The sequence below is a fragment of the Gossypium hirsutum genome, chromosome A09 (assembly GCF_007990345.1).
Source record: "Gossypium hirsutum isolate 1008001.06 chromosome A09, Gossypium_hirsutum_v2.1, whole genome shotgun sequence".
Classification (NCBI taxonomy): domain Eukaryota; kingdom Viridiplantae; phylum Streptophyta; class Magnoliopsida; order Malvales; family Malvaceae; genus Gossypium; species Gossypium hirsutum.
In genome coordinates, this window is record NC_053432.1 from 59,057,111 (window position 1) to 59,078,264 (window position 21,154).

Genomic DNA, 21,154 nt, shown 5'->3' on the forward strand with positions numbered 1-21,154 from the left:
GCATTACAATTTTCGCCCCCTTACCAGAATAGAGTTATATGATGAGATTCTTGAGAGATATGTTACATAAGCTTGCAAAAGTGAAACTAAAGAGTACAATAATGGAATAGTATGGGATTAGTGAAGACAGAATTAGTTAGAGGAATAATGTCAGACTTGCACAGATGTCTGAGTATGTCGGATTCAATTAAACAAAAGTTATGACTATCTTTCTCTTCTATGTATTCTATGTTTTCCTCTATTCTGGGGAATACATATGGTTATCCCTTTCGAGTGGGAATTCTATCATATGAAGATGCTAGTGACTATGATATTAGATGAAAAATTCTATTGGTCCAGTTAGTTATGATCGACATTCCCCATCTCTTCAGATTTCTATTCTGATATATTGGAATGAAGTTGATAGTAAAAATCTATGTGAGATTATTCTGATGTTCTGTTGATTGTGGTTTATATATGCGGGAATTATGTAATCTTTTTTATGAGGAATTTTAGAGCGTACAGGCAGTAGTTTCCTTTTGTTTTTCTCTGAGGGATTTTCCGGATCATCTTTATTATTTTCTTCTGGATTATATTCTCAGATTTCTAGTATAGTCTTATATCTTGAAATTTCTTATATTGGTTTTTCTCTCGTTCTTGTTTCGAGAATTATCGAGCTTGGCTTATCTTCAAAAGTAATCTTTGACTTACGATGTTAGAATCTGTTATGATTATGCTTCTGGCTCGACTATAGAAGTCGGGGATTTTAGTGTCGAGATTTTTTTTTAAAAAAAATTCTTGGGGTAAAGAATGGTTATTCTGCAAAAGTAAATCTGAGTTATGTGCATTTAAGTTTATTCTCTGGTTCGAGAATACCATTATGTGTTCCTTGGTAAGTAGTCGTACAGTCAGAAATGATGAGGTTTTATTTTTATAAGTATGGTACGGAAAACCTAATTAGTTGGATTTCTCTAATTTGAGAGATGTTGTATAAGTAAAGTTGTCCTGATTAGTAAAGAGACCACATTTATGAAGTTAGAATCATTTGATTCATGTTAGGAGAGTTTCTAAACAGTTGATGATCAAAGTATAGAAATGTGGCTATAAGTGGTAAATTAAACAAGTACAGCATGATTAGACTTTTAATATGGAATTGCAAGGAAGATTTGATTTTTGGTTTCTGTTACTATTATTTCAGAGTAAGATTAGAGTACTGAGAAACTCCAGGATATGCAGAGAATTGTGTACAGAGTTCACAGTAGTCTTTTGTCTATTCTTCCAAAGGATGTTAAATTGACTACCGGGTAAAGCCGAATATCAAATGTATTCGAGATTATTACTGTCAGTGATGACAGTGGGAAGAAAATGAGAAAGGATTAGTATGAATTTCGTACCGGGATGTCTCTCTTCTCCGGGTAAATAAGAGATACCATATTGGATTGTGATAGATTGATGATAGTAGTCCACATGAGTATTTTGATATATACAGAGATATTGTTAGACGAATTTGGACGAGTGGTGTTTCTAAGCTTATAGTTCTTAGAATATCAGTTTTCAGTATTTCGAATTGAGCCGAGACTTTTATGGTAACTATGGAAAGGTTACAGAAATCCTGAGTATGAGCTTGAGCTGAGTTGTTTTGTAAGCTGTGAGAAAAAGATATAAGTGACTCGTGAAAGTAGAGAGCAACTTTTTCTAGTAAGATTTTCGAGGACGAAAATCCCTAAAGGGGGGAAGAAATGTAACAACACGATTTTGGGCCTAGTCAGAACAGTAGTTTCGGGACCACTATTCTGAGGCCGGAGAAAATTATTTTAGTATTATTTTATGTGTTATAATATAATTTTATAAGTGCATGCAAATTTTGTTAGTTAATTTTAGCGATTTCTAGTCCAATTTCGAAAAAGGACTAAATCGCGAAAAAGGTAAAAGTTGTGTTTTGATGCCTAAGGTGTTAAATTGCTTTGTGTCTTAAATTGGACCCCTAAATGAAGCATGACCATGGGGGACAAAAATTGTTGAAAAGTCAAAATTAGGTGAAGTTGGTCACCAATTTTGACTAGTTTTATTATTAACAAATTGAAAAGAAAAAGTTATCATTTTTCTCTTCTCCTCCACCGAAATATGCAGCAAAGAAAGGGGTTTTGAAGCTTTGAAATATCAGCCACTTACATCCCTTGCTAGTAAGTGATTATTAATGTTTTTCTTGATGATTTTTACATTTTTGGAACCCCTAAAGCATGAGCTTTCATATGAGGGGTCTAGTTTGCAAAATGATGAAGAGTCTAGGGTTTTGCCATGAGAGTAAATGTGTTGTTTGTTGTGTTTTTATGGAAGATTATGAGTCCTAGTTGTCTAATAAACAACTTTTGTGAAAGAAAGTGCATGAAAACACCTTAAAAATGGCTAAATTGCTAAGTTGTAAGATAAGGTGTAAGTGTATGAAATAGTTAATATTGTGAGTTGCTATAGTTATGAAAATGGTTCATCTAGGCTTAAGGAGCAAAGAAATGTGATAAAAATCATTTTATGAGACTAAGGGCAATTTGGTAATTTTGGCAAAATAGAGGGGCAAAATTGTAAATTTTGCCAAAGTGTGTCAATGGACTAATTTGATTAGTACATTGTTTAAATAAGCTAAATGTGATGTTTTAGATGTTGAAAAGATTTGGACTTAGAATGGAAAGAAATCGATTAAGGGATGATCACGTCCTTTTCACCTTTGTCGTATCGAGGTAAGTTCATATGGTAACAATAATGCAATATCATGCTTGAATTAAAATTCTTTATTGTTATGGCATTAAGTGTATGATCTAAAATATTAGAAGTTTGTATGAAAGTAATGCTCAATTTCATTATGATGTGCTTCATACTTGATATTGCACGAAATGTGGATGTATGCCTCTACTGGAATTGACTTGTGAGGATTCAATAAAAAGGTGATGATATGTGTGCTAGTATAAGACCATGTCCGGGACATGGCATCGGCACTAACATGAAACCTCGTATAAGACCATATCCAGGATATGACAACGATATGTGGATCCATGTAAGACCATGTGAGGGACATGGCCTTGGGCATTCTATTCGGCGCATGATAATTCCGAACATCCTTTAGCATACCGAGTATTCAATGGGTAATGTAATGGATGATGTGATGAAAGCTCTAAGGAGAGCATGTTAAAGAAGGTATGATTATATATTTTATCACGAGTTGGTATAGGTATGTACACTGAGCTTATGAGTAATACCTTGATATGTGATAATCTATGATGTAAATAGTATTTGGTGAATACTATGGAAATGGTATGATTTGGAATAAGTCTTTGATATTTGATGACAATGAGATTATGGGTCCATGCTTATGATGCATAGCTATGTGTTCTTACCATGATAGATGATATGATGTTGTATTAATTTGGTGAACAATAATTGTGAATGAATAAATTAACCTGGATAGTGTTGGGCTATTGCAGTGGTGTAAATTTTAAAATACACCAAAAATAGTATAAAATGAGTTATAAGCTAAATACAATATGAGAATAAATCTTATTGAGTCTAGTTTCTTGTAAAAGAAATCGTCTAAGCAAAAGAATTTCCTATAATGAGATATTTGAAGTTGCATGGGACAGAGTCAGAATGACTTCGACATCCCCTACTCTGATTTTAGAAAATCATTATAAATTGTAAAAAAAATGTTTATGAGTTATTATTTATATGCTTAGAATCCTTAATGAGTCTAGTTTCAAGAGAAATAGACGAGAACATTATTCGAGTCCTGAGCTATGAGATAATTGAACTTTAATGTAGAAGGGTCTGAACTGCCAGACATTGAATTAGGTGTAACTTTGAGGAATAAACTGTACTAATTGGATAAGCCAAAAATTCTTGAAATTTTATGGTAGAAAGGTATATGATCTAATTTCATGTAAAATTAACGGAGCTTAATTTGGAGTTTTGTAGCTTCAGTTATAAATAATTCAGTGACTGTTACTCAGGAAGATAGCTTGTTGTGAACTTGAGAATATGTTGTAAACATTGATAAAACATGTTAATGAGTTATTTATTGTTTTCATATGAACTTACTAAGTGTAAAGCTTACCCCCCTTTCTTTCCCATGTTCCCTAGGGTTGTCAGGTTAGCTTGGGTTGGAGGCCGTCAGAGATATTATCACACTGTCGAGTTAACGCTATTGGCGTAAGTAAATTCTAGTGTTTCGAGTCTATGGCATGTATAGGGTTTTAATGTTGAGTATGTGATATTATGATTTAGCCAAAGGTGTTGGCTTGTATTGATAAAGTGTTGTATCCATGTGAATTGGCCTATGTTGGCTAATGATGTTGTAGACCTAAATGTTTATTCATATATATGTATGATACTATCTCTTGTGATGTGGCTTATAGCATATATGCCTAGAGATTGAAAGGAGATTCATTGATGAGTTAGTAACTGATGCAAGATTAGATGATTGGTAAATAGTTAATATTGCCTCATGAATGGTTCGTGGAAATGATTATGTATGCTTAGTGATGGACATGATGTTTGTGATGTAATGATAGTTATGACTAGTATGTGGTAATGATGTGAGAAAATTTTATGATATTTATTGCATAAGAAAATGACTTGAGCATAACATATTTGTAGATGTTTAAGAGCCTATTTATGCCATGTTGTATGTTATTGGATAAGTATGTGTGCACATGTTCTGAGGGTGGCAAATGGCTTGGAAAATAGCCTTGTAATTTTCCACACGGGTAGACACACGGGCGTTTGTCTAGACCGTGTGTGACATACTGTCTGCCCCCATGGGCGTGTTGTCTAACCATGTGTCCCCTGCACCTAAGTTTTTCAAGTCAGTATGCATGGTAGTAGTACACGGGCAAGAGACACAGCCATGTGTCTCAGCCTGGTGAAGGACACGGTCATAGGACACAGGCGTGTGCCTTGGTCGTGTGGTTTTGGCAGAATGTCCAGGTTTTTGGACACGGGTTTGTGACACGGGAGTGTCTCTAGCACACGGGCGTGTGCCCTATACCCACACGGGCGTGTGAAGTCATGATGCAAGAGGTTTTCTAAGTTTTTCATGAGTTCTTGGTTGGGTCCCGAACCACTCTGGATGTATGTTTTGGGCTTCGTAAGCCCATAAATGGGACAGATTTCATGTGAAAAGAAAAGTTTTAGATTGATTGAAATTTTACGACACGGTTTTTGTGTGATGGATTGAGTTTAAGTCAGGTAACACTTCAAACCCTGTCCAAGCGTCGGGCATGGGCAAGGGGTGTTACAGTTCGTAATGGGGATTACGAGACTTTGCCACTTAGTCCCAAAATGACCATTCGATTGAATAGTCATTCAGCCAACCAAACACCTGCTTCATTGTGGCAAAGTGAATACACCTGGAATGACTTAGCCATTCAGGTGAACCGAACATGGTGTTATAATATTTTTTCCGTAATGAATTGTTTTTATATTAACTCAAATAGAGACGAATACAAGGAAGCTGGCAGGCGCCTCGACCCCCCTAAAATGGAAAATTGTTGCTTTGGCCCTTTAGAAAATTTAAAAATTTTAAATTATTAAAGGTAAAATTGTACTTTGACCCCCTAAAATTATGAAAATTTAATTTAATCCTTTAAAAATTATAAGATATAAACTATTAAAAACTAAAATTTCATTTCGATCCCTTAAAAAAAACTTTCTGATCTCGCCCTAAACTCAAACAAAAAATAAAAATATGTGATATTAATAGTTTTTTTAATTTATCTTAAAACTGGAACATCCAAGTTGATGCGACTTGATAACACTATTGTTTATGAATTGGTAAAATTTACTTTGGTTGAGCAAAGAAAATAGTAAATTTGAGAATGTTAAAATATGCTTATAGCTTTCGTATTTGGACATAATTTGAAATTTATTTTCTACATTTAAAAAGTTACAAATTAAGTTTTTTTTTACTTTATTGATTTAAAAATATTTAATTTAGTCATTAAATTATAAATATTTTATGTTAAAATTTGTTAATTTAAAATTTTAATTAGTCTGTCCTCATATGAAATGGCATATGATCGATAAAAGAATAAGCGTGCTGCATGATAAGTTGGCAAAATTTGACAAAATTTACCAACAGTAATAATGTTTAGAATAAAATTTTTAATTTAAAAAAGTTAAAAATTTAAATTTTTAACTGATAAAGTATAGAAGCTAAATATCAAATTCTTGAATTTTTAGCCTTTGAAAATTAATTTAAATCAATGTGGTTGAACATAGTGTTTTTATAAGTTAAAAAGTATAATTTCAATTAAATTTTATTTTATTTTATTTATAATTAATTTTAATTTTATGATATAAAAATAATTATTTTATATTTAAAATAATAAAATATCTTTAAAATACTATAAAAATATTTTTCCAAAAAAACTCTATAAAAGTCATGAATTGTTTTTTAGCTACTTGAAAAGTATTCCTTTAAAAAGTATTTATGAAAAAGACATTATAATTTTACTAAGGATTGTCAAAAGCTATAAAATAAAATTAGGTTAAAAAATTTAAAACTTGGAACTAATATGAAATAATCAAGAAATAAAGTTAATCAATGTAACACCCCAAACTCGGCATAGACGGTGTGGTCAAATCTAGAGAGCTACATTAATCATTTCAGAAAAGCCAAATTTTTAATAAGTAGACATTCAAACGATCCACAGACATTTAAAGTCTTATAAACAGGACATGAAATCCAATATTTAAGAAAAAACAGTAATCCCAAAAAAATAGTAACAGTGTAAATCTTGATAACTAGTTAAATGGAATGACCGAGCTTCCAATACGCCGACTCGATCAAGTCTAAGCATTACTTGAAATTCAAGTAGATAGAATAAATGAGCTAACGGCTCAATGTGTAACTTATGAACTAGTTAAGTAAAAACAATTTCCATCAAGTATAGATACAGATACAGATATAGTTATAGAACATATCAAATGCAAATGCAAAATCCTACCCCCATCTGCTACACACCATCTTTGATAATCTCTATATACCAAATAGGGTATCAAATACCCATCCATCCCTACACACCGTACAGTGACCAAATGCAAATGCAACATCCTACCCCCATCCGTTACACACCATATATAATAATCTTTACACACCAAATAGGGTATCAAATACCCATCCATCCCTACACACCATATAGTGACTGTATGTCACATTTTAGAATGTTGCAGACAATCTGTTAAATCACAGTGTGATATTTCGCAAAAATCAAATATGGATGTGGCTCAGCCAGTAGAATCAATAGATAATCAAACTGCCCACACTTCCTCCTTTATCAAAATTCCCACTCAATGTAGATGTAGAATTAACAGACATCAAATACGCATATATAGTGATACAAATTCAGATCATGCTCAGGTAAAATGGATCATATTTACTTGTTAGATTTCACATCAAATATAAGCTTAGATAACATATTATACAATAATAAATCATCAGATAACATATTTTATAGCCTAATTCAAGCTATACGGACCCTAAGGTAGGCCTACATTGGATTAGAATAACGTTTACGACCATAAGGGAAAATTCTAATTTTTTTGGACCACACGTCCGTGTGGATTCACATGGCCTAAATGACTGGCCTGTGTTGTGTACATGGTGTGACACACGCTCGCGTGGCCTATATCAATGTTGCACACAATCTATCACAAGGCCTAGCACATGCCTGTGTAACTCAAAACTCAAAAAGTCTTTCACACGGCCTGAACATCCACCTGTGTCTCTTGCCCATGTGACACTAATTCCAAAACAGCCTCTAGCATGGCGTACCACACGGTTATGTTCTAGGTTCTGTGGCATGACAGGCATGGATTTTGGCTTCCGTTGTTCACAAAAAGTTTGGGTTTTCACTACACAGCTAATACAGCTTTGACGTAGAAACAACAGGAATGATCTCAAAACCTAAACACAATAATCAATTGCCCAATCAAACGATTTATTCGCAACCAAAACACTAAATTCACATCCAAAATCGAACCATGTTGAATAAATTTGACACAAAACCCCAACTCAGAAATTAGGTATTCACCCTTGCACGTACAGCAACACATGAACCTAATTCACTGGAGGTTTGTTAACCTCAAAAACTTCACCTAAAAAGAAAACCAATCGAACACTTAACAGAGAAATCAAACAAAACAAGCAGAAAACCAATTTTGACAAATAACAAACGATAACGAACATTAATAGAAATTCGAAAACAAAACTTACCCGGTTAACCTTAAATCGCACAAAAAAACCACAATATCCTTGAGAAATAAGTAACAAAATAAAAATACCAGAAGAAAAAGAAAAAGAAAAAGAATAGTAATAGTGAAAAGGAAGAAGAAAGGGGAAAAAAGGAAAAAAAATGTTAAAGGGATTTTAACAAAAATAAAAGAATTTAATTACCTTAAAATAAACAAGTTTTTATAAAATACAATAACTTTCACAGAGACTCAAACGAAAGACCAAAGGTATACAGACACTTAACCATTAAACCAACAGACTCATTCTTGGCATAAGTTTATGTAAAATTGATCTTAAGTCAAAAGTTCAAGAGTAAGGGTTGATTCAAAACAATAGCAACCTTTTCAAAAGTAAGTAGACTTGAACCTCTAATCTCAAACACATAAACAAAACACTTGACCACTGAAACAGATACTCAACTACGACAGAATTTAACGAACAAATGCTCAAAATTTTAGGGCGTTACAATCAAAACAGGTTGCAACCTTTGAACTGATCTTAAGACTGCTTTAGAAATCATGGTTATCTAAATCGAATACAACCAGTCAATCAGATTGGCTAAATAAAAAACCGACCAATGTATTGGTTCGGTAAAAGACTTTGGACTAGTTGAACCAAGAATTAGAACGAACCTATTGAATTGGGCTAAAAAATATGTTGAAATAGTTTTTAATAATTTTTTGCTTTTATGAAAATTTTTAATGATTTATTTAATCTAACCATCCATACCGATGAATAAGTAACCTAACCAATTCAACTACCAATCTGATTTGAAAATCTTGTTGAAAATATTCGAGGTTCCATCATGACCAACAATGTTGGAATCAAATATCTAAAGAGAACATGCTTTGCAAAGTAAAAGAAAAGAGACATGACAAGCTATCCAAATGCTCTGAGCACAGAAGAAAAAAAGGAACTATTCAGGAGCACCGGAAAGGTGAAAGAGTATGAGATAGCAAGGTCCGTCATGAAGGACATTTCTAGCAGATAGTTGGTGTCTTATAGTGACACACTGCTAGAAGAAATTATTGATGAACACAACTCAGAGTCCTTAAAGATAAAGATAAACATATATTGAAGCAGATTCTAAAGGGGAAGAACCATACTAGAAAATGGTATAGATGAGGAAGAAGGTGTAATACATATCACATTGTCTAATGAAGAATGAAAAACTATTTGTTGTTGATGGATGACTGCCTCCAAACGTATGAAAGTTTAGAATAAAAATTGTACAAATAAAAATATATAAAATCAGTACAGTTTCTACAAACGAACATGTCAAATTGTAACATAAAAGTTTTACAATGGAACACCGATAAGTATTCCGATGATCGTACCTAAAGGATTGCATATTGGAGAAATTTATTATTAAATTAATTATAGAAAATAAGTAGTAATCTAATTGAGTCCTCAATTAGTAGTGTGAATCCAAATTAAAGTATTATTAAAGTAATTAAATTAATTAACCTAGACTAAGCTAATGGAATTTCCTATTCTTAGTGTCAACAATATAAGCTCTCGACCTAAGATCGATTAAATCCCTAATCATATAATTAAGTCATTAATTACCCTCAACTAAGTTGTTTACCACCCTTACACTACAGGAAAATAGACTTTTAGCGGCTTTTTTTTGCCTTTAGCGGCGCTTTCCCAAGCGCAGCAAAAAATGTCGCTATATATAACACCAGTAAAAATTCACGGCGTTTTTGAAAAACGCGCCGCTAAAAGTCCTGGTCTTTAGCGACGCTTTTTAGAAAAACGCGCAGAAGACCAAGATTTTTAGCAGCGCTTTTTGAATAAGTGCCGCTAAAGACCAAGACTTTTAGCGGCACTTTTTAAAAAAACGTCGCTAAAGACCAGGACTTTTAGCGGTACTTTTTTAAAAACGCCGCTAAAGACCAGGACTTTTAGCGGCGCTTTTTTTAAAAAACGCCGCTAATTTGCCCAGTTTTGTAATATGTATTTTTGCACCTCTATCCAACCCTCCTACAAGAAATCCAACCAAAAACAGCAAATATACCATGAAATCCAACCAAAACCTGCAAATTTAAATAATACAAAATTATACGAAAAATATATTATATAAATTGTAAATGAATATTCAAAATATTCTTACAATAATGTTAAAAGTTACAAGAAAACAAATGTCTAAGATGGCGGATTTTGAAATTGCTGGAACATAGTCATCATAGACTGAAGCTGTAGCTGGAGTTCATTGTATTTTCTGTTCTACTCCTCCTCCCTCGCTGCTGCCTCCGCCTCCCGCGCTGCTGCCTCCGCTCTAAGTTGAGAAATTTGCTCATCTGTGCTAGTTTGTATCTGAACTATCTGATCTTTTAGCCTCTGAACTTCAGCTTGACTTTGACTCCCGGAAGGCATGTATTGGTGCGAGGTGGATCCAAAACATTGGGTCGGGTTAACACCAGATCCTTGAAATCTAACCCGACCATACCTTTCAGGACCCAAAACTTCATTAATTATTCTGTTATCAATATCCTCAAAATTAACAGAATAACAGAACTATCAGTCGAAGCAGTCGCTTCATACTCTGCCTTCTTATCTTTTAGTTTCTCCTAATAAATCAGTTAAAGAGTTAGAAACGAAATATACAATAAAAAGGAATACAACATAACATTATTTAAATTAAACTAATAAAAACGATGAATTAAAACATTATAATTAAATATTATAAATATTTATAATGAATCAAATTTTATTAAGTAAATTTTATGTTTTATGTAAGTTATGTAGATTATGTAAGTTATGAAATTTGAACTTTAAACTATATGCTTTTAAGGAAATTATTAGATTAAACTACATGTATTAGTTAAGTTATGTAAGTTATTATGTACGTTATGTGAGTTATGTAAATTATGTAAGTTATGTGAGTTATGTAAGTTGTTATGTAATTATGTAACTTATGTGAGTTATGTAAGTTGTTATGTAAATTATGTAAGTTATATGAGTTATGTAAGTTATGTAATTTATTTAAGTAATGATCAATATTAATACTATTTTGATAAAAATTAGTTATAACTTTTAAAGACATTTAAAAATATTAAATATTAAAATCAAACATTATTAATATAAAAAATAGTAATTTGAATATAATAATATCAAAAAAGAATCGTAGTTTAATTTTTATAAGTAAATTGGAAATAAATTAAGGTTATATAAATATTCAATAGTAAATGAGATCGATAGAACTTTTTCTAAGTCTTTTTGAATTTTTTAAGATTCATCATACGTGGCGTTGTTACACCTAGGGAGGATCCATTATATCTTACAGCTCGATATAAGGTAACCCGGCAGGTTTCCAACCTATATACTTTGAATCTTTAAAATATTTAAAATAAGGTTGGAGAGAAGGTCAGCTATTGTTGTAATTTTAATGAACAAGCAAGCTACATGGTAATAAATATTCAATAGTAAATGAGATCGATAGAACTTTTTTCAAGTCTTTTTGAATTTTTTAAGATTCATCATACGTGGTATTGTTACACCTAGGGAGGATCCATTATATTTTACAGCTCGATATAAGGCAACCCGTCAGGTTTTCAGCCTATATACTTTGAATCTTTAAAATATTTAAAATAAGGTTGGAGAGAAGGTCAGCTATTGTTGTAATTTTAATAGACAAGCAAGCTACATGGTAATAATATTAATTCATACTTATTCATACTCCACTCTCACCAGCAAACAGAGGCTTGAGTCAAAAAAGTAATATTTGTTAAGTAATTTAAAGTGAAAATGCATAGAAATAAGGAAAAGAATTTAGCAACGAAACCTGTACCTAGAACAGATGTCAATGGCTGTGGTGTATTTAGTTGCACCAAATATTAATTCAAGTGCTCAATAGTACCTAGAACATATGTAAGATTATAAGATTAACACCAAATATATTTCAGTTGAAGCAAATATAAAAACTTTATCTATATCAGTACCAAATATTAAGTCGAAGATTAAATGGCAGCTTCAGTTGAACCAATAGTTGTAGGAGGAGCAGGAAGCAGTAACTGAAATACATACAGCATTAATTCACTAATACAGACACATGTAAGATTATAAGAGTGACACCAAATATATTTCAATTGAAGCAAATATAAAAACTTTATCTATATCAGTACCAAATATTAATTCGAAGATTAAATGGCAGCTTCAGTTGAACCAATAGTTGCAGGAGGAGCAAGAAGCAGTAACTGATGCTGAATCTAGTCCAAACAGAAAGTGTTATTTTTTAGTGAAGCAGCAATCAAAAGTGTTATTTTAGGTTAACCTCATTTGAATTCCTAAAAGCATCAAAACCAGATAATGGATTCTAATTTTCCCAAATAAGCTAATTTAATTATAGAGATAAATGAATCAAGCTGAAAAATGAATGTTATCTGCCATAACATGAGTTGGAATGTATGGTGAGTGTCTGAAATTACTGTGATCAAAGAATTTGAGGGGACTTTGTTTGTTTACCTTTTTCTATGTAGGAACTGTTTAATTTCACGCCTCGTTTTGACTTGAGGGCATTGAAACAATTGAAGTGTTTCTATTTGTTTGATATGCTGAATCCAGATTGATGCGGTGGCTGCCTTTAGTTGTAGTAGTGAATGATTTGTGGTTTAGAAAATTATAAGACCAAATTGTCAAAATTATAAGACAAATTCACTGTGATGTCCAAACATATATCTTCATAAAAAAATTATTATTTCACATAAATTATTGATTAAAAACTAACAAATACAATAAAAATGAAAAGCCCAAACTCATAATATTAAAATGAGAAATACTTACCATATAGTTGAAAATGTAACCATTGTGAAAAAATAAAAATAAAAAACCTTTATCAAATTACCTACCATTTGTGAAAAGACAAATACCAATTAAGAATCTACTTGGCTCACGTTGGTTTTTCATGATTAATTCTTGTAAACACAGTTAACCAAATATATTGATGGTCGGGTTAGATTCGAGAAATAGGATTTTTTTTTTTTAGGTTGCTTCCTACACTATATATATTGGAGATTTAGTTTTTCTATCCTAATTTTATCTATATTTTTCAAGTGTTGTTAAATTTGTTGAGTTAAATTTTATTATTTCATAAATCTTAAGTGAAAAATATGTTATCACATTTTAACTTGCTATTTAATATAATACTCTTAAAAAAAAGGCTTAGTCTTTTAGTTAATGGATGTAATAAAGCATGGCCATGGTATGGGGAAGTAAGGGACGATATTAAACTAGTTGAACCCAAAGAACAATTAAAAAAAAGAAAAGAAACAGACTTTTTAAACCAAGCCAAAACTGAAACAGAACATCACAGATAGATTCATATGTTAAGTGGTTCTTTTTTTGTATGTTCTGCATTAAATTGGTGTATGGTCGAGGATGAAAGCTCTCTTTCAAATGGGTTTGATTGGGTCAGGCTTTTGATTGTGGGACCATAATGTTTTATGAAATCATATCTGCTTCGGCTTTACCACTTTGTATTATGTTATGTTGAAAATGAGCCGATTTCTAATTTTTTATCCATCTACTTACTCAATAAACTTTGATATACTTGTCTTTTGTCTCATAAATTTAAATTTGATTATTTTGTATCACTCAACATTATCAATATTTTACTCTTATAATTTCCTATTGGGAAATTTTTTTCGTACCAAAAATTATTGTATAAAATGTACAGAACCCGGTTTTCTCATATTTTTGTGATAAAAATACTCTTCATTAGAATTTATATTTTAAATTAAAAAAAATATTTCTCTCATCAAGATATGTAATCATTAGTCATATTTTAACATAAAAAGTGGATTACTTTAGTGTGATACCTTTGTTTTTGTTAGAATGTATGGTTATTTCTAAAGTGGAGTTAGTATGCTAAAGAGTAAATGACAGACTTGATATGTGATAGATTGTTCCTGGAATTGAATAGGCCTTTGTTTGATTGTGGATTGTGGATTGAGTAAATGAGTTACCTTTTAAAGAGACTTCCTTAGGTAGTTGATTGTTCCTAAGATTCAAAGGGTTTTATTAGAAGGTACCCTGTTCAAATGATGATACATTCGCAACATCATTCACTTCCGATGAAGGAAACAAAGCAGTTGGCCACTGTAGTCTCTAAGAGCTAGTTTAGAAAAATTGTTTTTGAAAAGTTTGGTAATATTCATTATAGCTGTCAAAAAAATGTTTTTGAAAAAAATACAATTGATGTTGAAAAGAAATTTAGAAACCATTCTATCAAATACAATAATGGTTAAAATACAAACCATTCACAAGTTTAAGCACTCTTAGAAATAAATTATCATCACAAGACAATCTACGAACTTAATATAGAGCATTTGTGCTTTGGTTTTAACCCAAGTTCATAATTGACACTATACATAATCAAAGTAAAAAAAATATTTGGAACAACGAAATTTTCCAGGAAAAATAATATTTGTTTTAGAAGAGAGAAGAAACCCAAGTTCTAAATGAGCAATGTTGCATCAGAACTTTAAAAATAAATTGAAAGAGAGTGAGACTTTTTTTTCTCCTCAAAATTACCATACTATAATTTGGAAATCAAACTGGAAAGGACCATGAATCTTTGCTTTAAAAATCTAGACACAAAATGGATAAAACGAAAGGGGTCTAGTACAACGAAAATCGCAGCACAGACAACTTAAATTGTCTAGCTTACTTATTGACATAGATCTTCAAGGTTTGTTCCTCTTCTTGACACCAGACTTGGCAACTTTCAGACTCCTATGCACAACACTAGCTTACTTCTATTTTTTTTATTTGTCAAGTTTATAAACCTCTTCGTTTTTACTCATTTTTCCGATTTAAAGGTTCCACACCCGGCTCCACTAATTCAACATACTACACTTTGGGCTTACTAAACAATAAAAAGGGGGGTCTGAAAGAACAACTTAAGAAACAGAGGAAAAGTTAAAGAGTCTGGAGGAGGAACTGGAACGAGAAAATTGCAAATTAGGAAAACTTAAGACTGATCATTTCTTGTTCAAGTTTCAGGTCAGTCAAAAACATGAAGGAAAATATACTTGTGATGGGTCTTAGAGTTTGCAATGAGAAATGTATGAAGTCTGTATGGGTTAAATGCAGTGGAGCATGTGAGAGATATAGTTGTATGTATGTATGTCCTAGATCAAGCAATAATCACGAAGCTAACACGCAATAATCACAAAGCTAACAAAACATTAATTAATCCAATAAGAAGCCTATTTTTATCAGCGAATCTGGATATATGTGCTTCCAAAGCAAAATAATACGAAAATGACCCACAACTATTTTTAAAAGCAAAATAAGAAAAGCTTACCCTATGAACATGAAGATTCCATTACATGCTTGTTCATGGCAGGCGTTGCTCAAATGGCTTCCAAAGCTTCTCAACTTATATATCTGCAGTTTTCAAAAGTTATAAAGAGGATAAGAAACTTTAATGGAGTTTGCAAAAAAGGAGATTTATATGCATATCCTTGCTTAAAAACGCATGAATTGGAATTGTAGAGACAGTTTCCGTTTGCATGAAAGGGGTCTGGTCTTAGGTTTCTTGGGTGCTGATTCTTTTGGGGGAAATTTAGGGATTAGAAGAAATTAGAGAATTGGGAAATCTATTTTGGGTTGGGGGAGGCGTCAGGCATGAGAAAGAAGCAAACGTAGCAGGAAAACTACACCGTTCAAGGTAAAAAAACGCCCCTAATCCCCTAAAAATCCATTAAAAACGATGTCGTTTACTATTTTAATTTTTTGCGGCGATTTTAAAATAAACGCCGCTAATCCCCTAAATATCCATTAAAAACGATGCCATTTACTATTTTAATTTTTTGCTCCCTTAAATGTCCAATTTAATTTTACTTAAACCCCTTAAATCTTTATAAATATTTAAAGTAAATTTATTTAAACCTAATGATATTGTTTTAATTTTTTTAATAAATATATACATGTTATTTTCGTTTGATATTTATTAATTTTTTAAATATAGACAAGTTGAATATTTTTAATTATATTTTTTTTCTATTAGTTGTTTAATTATATGTAAGTTGTGGATTTAGTCCTTTTACTTTCATTTTGTTATTTTTAGTCATTTTAATTTTCAAAATTTAAATTTGTAGTATTAATTAAATGGTAGCTATTAAATTCATTAAGTTTTGCTATTTCTAAAATCTAATGTAACAAACATATTACTCACAAAAAGCCAGTTACGAATTTAACGGTTGTCATTTGTGTCAAAATTAATATTTTAAAATTCGAAAAGTATATATAGGGACCAATAATAATCTAATTGGATAACATTAACTCAACCTACAACTTTACGCACAATACCAAGACTAATAGCATAATTTAACCAAACATATATAATTGCTATCATTTGAGTCACCATGACTAAAATTTTAAATTTTGAAAAGTACAAACGATAAAATTGATCGATTTGAAAAATACAGGAACTAAAACTAATCAAATTAAAATATAATGACTAAAGACACATTTTACATATAGTACATGGGATAATAGCATGATTTGCCTTTTTTTTTTAAATTAATACAACAATGATTCAAACCCATATTACTCTAGAGTACTATGTTTTTTGCGGCGTTTTTTTTAAACGCTGCTAATCCCCTAAATCTTCATATAAAACGACGCCGTTTACGTTATACTTTTTTTTTGCTTTTTGTGGCGTTTTTGAAAAAAACGCCGATACTCCCCTAAAAATCCAATAAACGACGTCGTTTTCGTTAAACTGCTTTTTTTTGCGGCGTTTTTTCAAAAAAACGCCGCTACTCTCCTAAATATCCAATTAAAACGACGCTGTTTTCGTTAAACTGCTATGTTTTTTGCGGCGTTTTTTAAATAAACGCCACTAATCTTTTAGTTTTTATATTTCATTTTTATTTGTTATATTCTATGACAATTTTAAGTTTAAATTTCACTTAAATAAATTAAGTGTAGAGGAATTAATTTGAATTGAATTATTTTTAATATATCAAAATATTTTTAGACTAAATCTTAAACCATTTTATTTATATAAAGTTTATCTATTATCTCTTAAATAATTTAAACTGTAATTATAATTTTAATATAATATTCAAATTAATATTATCTCTTTTACAATTATATAAGAAATCGTTTAATATATAAATTAATTCATACTTCTTAATCATAACCCTAAACCTTTAACCCCTATCCCATAAACACTAAACTTTAAGGCGCTCTAAATTATAAAGCCTAAATCCTTAACCCTAAATATAAAATGATATTATATCAATAATTGTGTTAATAATTTACAATAACTAGATCAAATTAAAGTTCATGTATACAATTGCACACTAAACCGTTGTTCATGTATGCTTTTGGGATTTAACCTATCTTGATATATTTATTTTTTAAAATAATAATTTATATTTATCTTATTTAGATTTATATTATAAAAAAATCCAAGATACACAAGTTATGTAGTTCACCATATTTATTCCCAAACCCTAAAAATTAAATCATAAACCCCACGCCCCAAACCCTAAACCCCAAATCATAAACCCTAGATCTTAGACCAACATCACCTTAAACCCTAAATATATATATTACAAGGGACAAAGATAATTAAAAAGGAATTTTATTGCTTATCTAAACTCTAAACCTGTTAACCCCTATCCCATAAACACTAAACCCTTAACCCCAAACCCTTACACTTTAAACTCTAACCCTAACCCCTAAACCTTAAATCATAATCCCTAAACCCATAATTCATCATAAACCTTCAAATACTAGTTAACTCTTAAACCTTAAACCCTAAACCATATATCTTAAACCATAGTTAACTCATAAACCTTAAACTATAATGATAATTAATTTAATATTTTAAGTTCAATACTATCTATTTTACGATTATATAAGAAAATATTTAATATATTGTATAACCATAAATTTTAATAATTATTGTTTTAGGGGTTATAAATTAGTTTATGATTTTTTGGGGTTTAGGGGTTATATGACTTTTAGTGGCGTTTTACCAAAAGCGCCGCTAATGCTCTGGTCTTTAGCGACGTTTTACCGAAAGTGCCGCTAATGCTCTGGTCTTTAGCGGTGTTTTATCGAAAGCGCCGCTAATGCTATGGTCTTTAGCGGCGTTTTACCGAAAGCGCCGCTAATGCCCTAGTCTTTAGCGGCGTTTTACCGAAAGCGCCTCTAATGCTCTGTCTTTAGCGGCGTTTTACCAAAAGCGCCGCTAATGTTCTATTTTTAGCGGTGTTTTTTACTAAAACGCCGCTATTGCTCTGTTTTTAGCGGCGTTTTTGGTAAAACGCCGCTATTGCTCTGTGTTTTATAATTTTTGCGGCGTGTTTTGATAAAACGCCACTATAGCCCTATTTTCATGTAGTGAATTAGCTAAGAATACTCTTTCGATCTCATCTTCATGAAGGATTACTACCTAATCCACCCTTTCGGCCTCTTTCTAGGCATATAGATACCTTCTCGGTCTCACCGCTTGGCACAAGTTATACTCGACAGGCTACCCCTTCTTGGTCTCACCTGTCTCGATATTCTACTAAGGGCATCACTTCCTAATATACTAAATACTCTTGAATAAACACCCAACTTTAGATAAATAATTACTTAATCGATTAATCAGTTCCATAAACGAAACATGCTAGATATAAATAAAGCACATAATTTGTTCTAGTATTCATATAAATATTAGTTGATCAGACTAACGAAATATAAATAAAAGAATAAAAGAGAGATAAATAAATTGCTCATTGATAAATATAAGCGTGCTTTCGGAGCAAAATCCGCTCGCAATCATCTTTGCATCAGAACAAGAAGAATTTTGACTACACGAACATAAAAATAAACTAAAACTGAAAACTAAAGAAAAATTGCATCTCCCTGTTGACTCCCTCTCTAATGGGGTTATAAGGGTGTTTATATATGAAAACATTAGGGTTTTAGGTGCCTAAAATACCCTTGATACTTTGAGTACAAGTAAGAAATAAAATCTAAGAAAATTTGCTACGATATGGCTACTGATGTCATCATTACATCATGATGTTGTCCAAGTTGTGTTGCAACATAGGAAGCTGTATCACGACACACACACGCCTCTGTGTTGCAACACGCACTGTTTCGTCCCAAGCTTTCATTTTTTTTTGCTTTGCAATGGCAGCCTACACACTCAAATAACCTATTAGTCATTCCCAAGGCTCAATTTAGCCTAATGGGTCATCAAAACACTTAAAACATGTGTAAAAATGTTTATTTTCCTATAAATCAATCCTAAGCTATGAAAATTGAAAATGCAATAAATAAATATAAAATAGCTAGAAAATAAACTTGTTAAGTGTCAAAATGTACTTAAATTGCCACTACGGTTTGTGACAGACTAAATACCTCTACACTTAAATCGTTGCTTGTCCTCAAGCAAACGAAAAATAAAAACAAAAGATAAATGCAAAGATAAAAATAAAGTACTTGAGCATGCTTTGTACAGGAAATTGGATTAGAGTGATATAAACAAAATGATATTAATAATCACATAATTCTAGTGTGATATATAACTGACTTTTGATTTTTAATGTATGAAAGATTAGTTCAATGAATTAAAAAAACAAATTAAAGAATGTTTGGCATAATATTCCATCAAAACAAAGACACGAATATACATTTATGCTAAAAGCAACTTAAGTGATAAATATTTTCAAAAAACAATTTAATTTTCATCTATGCAATGTATACCTAGGTCACATAGGACTTTTCGGCTTGTAACATTATGCTACTTAGGTTGGTTTGGATTTCAAGAATAGGCACAACAAAACGGGTTAAGCAAGAAAATAGTATGGCACATTATATTGTCCTTAATACTCCCCCAATTCCCAATTAAGCTCACCACCTTATATCTACTTCTCTCACATTCTTTTTCTCTTTATTTCCTAAGGTACAATATAGTATATGTGAGTACAACCATCTTAGCGAGTCTTTTGAACAAACATGAGTACATTTCTTTTTATTTTTCTATTTTCTTTTTTTTTCTTTCCTTTCTTCTTTTCACTCATTTTGCTTTTATACATTGAAGATTTTCTTGCTTGGCTTTTAACCTTCACAAACTTTTCTTTCAATTGATTTTTATACTCAAGCACAAGTTTGCAAGAATCTTATACTCATTATACCATACTATTCCTTAGGTTCGCTCTAATTTTTTTTTTAAAACCATTGTTATGTATCTACCTAACCTTCAATATCAATGACCTGATGTCTAAGTTTATTTAGGGACCAAGAGAAAAAGGATCAAGAAATTATATATTTTGCTCATGGTTTCATTGATGGTTCATCAAGAAAATGGATTTAGGCTCAAAATAAGGTACTAGGGAATTCATGTATCGAGTCTGCTTTTTAGCTCTAATGTGTCTAACAAACAATGCCTTAGGTCATCCCTAGATATTTCAATACATGGATTCAACTAATTGAATTTAGCAATTTTTGCAACCTAAAATTCAATTAGCATGCATGCTTTTTGTGTATTCGTTTATCACATGGTATACTTAACACTTTTACCTATTCACAGTGAAATAAATTAAACTAATTAGTCTAAAATTAAATAGTCTACAATCACTTATTATTGAACTAAATTTACAAATTATTCACACGATCCTTTTCATATACTCTTAACCAATCACTTGTACTTCCACAAGCTTGAACGCAAACAAAACCTCATAAAAAATTTTTACTCTAAAAATTGCTAAAAACAACAAGAGATAACAAATAAAAACAATAATAACAAGCTTGAGCCCATATGTGGTGCTCAACGTACGTAAGGATTTGCATGAGCATCTTCTTGCTCGTCAGATCTATCAGAATTACCTTCTTGCGGTGTACCCTTGGTGCAATTTGCTGCACTTTGGAGGAGATTTT

General features: G+C 31.4%; 1 long non-coding RNA gene across 4 annotated transcripts; it reads right to left on the bottom strand.

Moving 5' to 3' along the window:
* Positions 1–10,325: 10,325 nt before the first annotated feature.
* LOC107888975 (uncharacterized) lies at positions 10,326–15,933 on the bottom strand. 4 transcript variants are annotated; one of them, XR_001681587.2, is made up of 6 exons: positions 15,570–15,933; positions 12,728–12,843; positions 12,388–12,471; positions 12,205–12,276; positions 12,054–12,122; positions 10,326–10,833 (listed from the first exon to the last, which is right to left on the bottom strand). It is a non-coding gene; the product is annotated as an uncharacterized lncRNA (long non-coding RNA). The 4 variants fall into 4 exon arrangements; XR_001681588.2 differs by having other exon boundaries at positions 12,728–12,839; positions 15,570–15,932; XR_001681590.2 differs by having other exon boundaries at positions 12,388–12,465; positions 15,570–15,932.
* Positions 15,934–21,154: the final 5,221 nt, after the last annotated feature.